Consider the following 4,638-nt stretch of genomic DNA (forward strand, 5'->3'; position numbering starts at 1 on the left):
GTCTGTCTGTCTATCTATCTATCTATCTATCTATCTGTCTATCATCTATCTGTCTGTCTGTCTGTCTGTCTGTCTATCTATCTGTCTGTCTGTCTGTCTGTCTGTCTGTCTGTCTGTCTGTCTATCTATCTATCTATCTATCTATCTATCTGTCTGTCTGTCTGTCTGTCTGTCTATCTGTCTGTCTATCTATCTATCTATCTATCTATCTATCTATCATCTGTCTGTCTGTCTGTCTGTCTGTCTGTCTGTCTATCTATCTATCTATCTATCATCTGTCTATCATCTATCTGTCTGTCTGTCTATCTATCTATCTATCTATCTATCTATCTATCTATCTATCATCTGTCTGTCTGTCTGTCTGTCTGTCTGTCTGTCTATCTATCTATCTATCTATCTATCTATCATCTGTCTGTCTGTCTGTCTGTCTGTCTGTCTATCTATCTATCTATCTATCTATCTACACTGTCAAATTAAATTAGTTGACCTTCGATTTTTCAAGGCAATCAGCTTGCATGCTTTTTCTAATTAAACATACTTATTTGACTCAAGTAAACTGAACTTAATTTTTTAAGTAATGTTAACTTGTTACAAGTAAACGTAACTCATCTGTAATTAAAGTATCATAGTTTTTATTTAATAATTTAAATTGAGTTATAGCACGTGTTATACAGTATAAGGGAAATTATGACTGGAATCTCGGTTACCCATATGGCACATTGGATTCTATTCAGTCCTTCTTAGCGCACATTAATCTGCACTTTTGTAAAATACAGTTGAGTAAAGAAGAATGTCTTAAATTTAACAGGCTCCAAGTTCCACAGAAGTAACACTAATCACCCTAATGGTGACTTCACACAAATCACAAATATCAACCAGCTACAACAAAACAACAACAATAGTCATAAGAATTAAATGTAAATAAAGATAAATAAATAAATAAATAAATTTTCTACATACTGTAGTTTTTTTTTTTTTTCTATCAGAACACATATATTCTTCTGATTTGTAATGATTAAAAACAAAGTGTAAAGAATTGTAAAATAATAATAATAATTATAATAATAATGGGGGAAAAAAATCTTTGAGTATGATGCCAGATGTGAGCTGATGAAAAATTATAATTCACTCACAGTGACTATATTATTCATATCATTTTGTCTGAACAGATTTTCTTTTGCGGTTACTTTATAGTGTGTTTTGTCTCCGTCTCTGTAAATGAGCATGGGTTTATTGACTTGTACATGTTTTTTAATGACCTCAGTGTCATCCTTCTTCAGTGGTCACTGGGGAGAAAGAGGAAATCACCACTCAATTAGCAGTTGTTGACCTGTGTCTCTGAACTTTGACCTCTGTCGGTTTGGTCTGGTTTATTGTCCTCTAGGGAGCAAAAAAGCTGGTCCCTGCCCATCGGATCTTCATTCATCTGGACTCCATAGTATATTTAGTGGTCAAGGTCATTATCGGTACCCTAAAGAACCAAAGTCCTTCTAATATTGTTTTTTTATTTTTTATTTGTATTTTAATTTTTTTATAGATTTATTTAAATACGCTGAAAATGTATCTAATATATATATATATGTTACACAAAATGCACTACTGAACCCACTGATCCTGGTGACAGTCAACATTCTCTTGTTTTATATTGTTTATCTTTTACTACTTTAGTTTCATTGGTTCTCATATGTCTCTATTTGTGTTTTTATTTTTAATTGTGGCATTAGAAATTAAATTGCACAAAATTACATTTAATAATTCTTACCCTATGGACAGATATATTTTAGAAATATTTTGAAAGATTAGAAAGAAACATTTCTCACTATTTGTTATAGGCATATTCATTTACATTTCAACCTTTGCCATGTTTGGAAATTTCGTCCAACACACTCACTTCACTTTGACCAAATCTATCCTACAAAATCTTCTACACAGAAATCAAATAGCCATAATCCTGTCAATTGTTTATTATTATTATTATTATTATTATTTTTAAAAACACATACACTCTTTTCTCCATATAGATTCTTATGTCTTATACAAAGGCGTAGCCAGAAAATTACTTTTGGGTGGGCCTCAACAGAACTGGATGGGCCAAGGTGTCGCCCCAATTTTTTTTCACATTTTCCTTAACAACAAAGAAGTGGCGCATTCAAACAATTCTTTAACACTTACAGAAATCAGTATTTATGCATTTGTAACTATTTTAAAAATATACTGTATATTTAAAGTCAAAGAGTCAACCCAAATATTCTGGGTGGGCCTGGGTCTAATTTGGGTAAGCCCAGGCCCACCCCGGCCCACCCTTGCCTACGCCACTGATCTTATATCTTGCTCAATGCAAGTGGCTGGATACAGTTCTCAAGCTGGTGCAGGAGCGAGTTGTGTTCATTTATTCTGCGTAGCGTGTGTCGGGAACTGTTCAGCCACTTCCTGTTGCGAAAGGAGTGAAACCATTCATTTTTTTCTCAAATCATACGTTTTCTCAAATTTGACAATGACACATGCTATGAAGATGGCTGTATATATAGGCTAGGGCTAGTTGTCACACTTTTTCCTCCAGTGATTATTTCTCACTGTAGGTTTATTTTTGAAAGTCAGATTCTGGCCGAATTTCATTTGAAAGTGATCATCCCTATGCCCTACTCCCTTCGAAGGACAGATCTCTTGTGGGCACTCTAAAGGGAGCATGAAAGTATTGTATGATTGTACCCTACACTAATAGTCTTATAAAAGGGCTCTTCGTGAAAAAATAATAATAATAATAATGTTTTCTTACTTTTGTTTGGAACGAACTTTCGAGTAGCGTCCCCTTTCTGGCAGTGCCCTTCAAGGGCGTAAAACTGCCATTTGGAAAACACCCTATGTTAGTCTTGTTCATGCACGTTGATATTTTGCTGGGAAGTCGTCGCAATGGAACCTGCAATTACAAACTTTTCAGCAAAATGTAAATAGTAAAACAATTATGAAGCTCAAAATCATAATGTAAAATGTAGAAGGAACCTGTGTTTTGGACAACATATCATCTAATTATTAAATAGCATACATTTATGACAATTAAAACACATTTAAAGGGATAGTTCACCCAAAAATGAAAATTCTCTCATCATTTACTCACCCTCATGCCATCCCGGACATTCTTTCTTCTGCTGAACACAAACGAAGATTTTTAGAAGAATATTTCTGTAGGTCCTCACAAAGCAAGTGAATTGATCCAAAATTTTGAAGCTCCAAAACAACATAAAGGCAGCATAAAAGAAGGCCTAATCCATAAGACTCCAGTGGTTAAATCTATATCTTCATAAGCGATAATATAGGTGTGGGTGAGAAACAGATCCATATTTAAAGGGGTCATGAAATTCTCTTCCCTGAGGTCCACTGATAATGTTAGTAAAGTTTTTTTTCACCAAAACAGTCATAATTTTGTAATATATGATCATTTTCCACACTGTCTCTGACCATCTTTCTGAAAAGCTTGGTTTTGCCTTAGCTTCTCCTTTAAACTTCAATGTAAATGCCCTCTGTTATGATTGGCTAACAGCGTGCAGCCCCACAAATTCAGCCATTTTTTAAACTCAATCGGAAGAGAATAAACAAGCACCAAAACATTAGAAATGTACATTTCACGGTTTACACAAAATGCACATCCAACACAATGCATCCGAAAATATTATACTATTCATCTCAAGCACAGCTGTTAACACTCACACCCTGTCTACACCGGATGCTATAATCAATGATGCTGTCTACCATGGAAGCGTCTGTTGCGGCGCGTCACTCCAACAGTAAACAAACAGGTGTCCCGTTCAATTTTGCACCGGCGCTACTACTGCCAACAACAGAAAGAAACATTTCAGAAAGTTCGTGTCGACACACCCGGTGTAGACAGCCTCAAGCTGTTGCATCAGCGGATGCGCCTGTTGTAGACAGCGTGTTAGTATCTTAAACAATCATGACATTTGAAATATCAATGGATGGAACTGTTTACTTATGTTTGATCGAGTCCAGTAGTGTTTTTAACTGCCCCATATCCTTCAGTGCCAATTCCTTGGCAAGGACTGCTTCACAAGACACACATATCCATTTATCATCCTGCACTGAGGTGCACATCGCCGGAAACGTCTATCTAGTGCGTGTTTACATACACCAACAATTAAAAATAGCTCTGATAGGTGAAAAAAAGTTTGTTGAGCAGTTTAAGGAACAAAACAACAGGAACCACAGAGATGAAACTTGACACCGCGTCTTTTAAAAGCGTGCCAGAGAGATGACAACAGTCAAAGACGTCTGTGTAGTACATGTTTGTATACAAAAATAATTTAAAATAGTCCAGATGAGTCCCCTTTCGTGTTCAGGAGTAGTGGGCCTTTTGTCCTTCTCTCTGTCTCTGTTTATGAGCCAAGTGAGCACCAGTGGGCTTGGCCATGGGTGCAAGGATTTTAAAATAGGTGTTGATGTGGTGGCTGTAGAGGCCGTCTTGAATTAATGGGTACCCCTAGTGACATAGGGAAGTCGTGGAAGTAGAGAATGGGGCGTTTTGGCAGCTTGGTTTCAATAAATGCTTTTATTGCATTGGGGATTAAGTTTTGAGTTCTGGAATTTACAGTATGTTTTTATTGTACAATGACGTCTTATATGTCA

This window comes from Myxocyprinus asiaticus, chromosome 46 (assembly GCF_019703515.2).
Source record: "Myxocyprinus asiaticus isolate MX2 ecotype Aquarium Trade chromosome 46, UBuf_Myxa_2, whole genome shotgun sequence".
NCBI lineage: Eukaryota > Metazoa > Chordata > Actinopteri > Cypriniformes > Catostomidae > Myxocyprinus > Myxocyprinus asiaticus.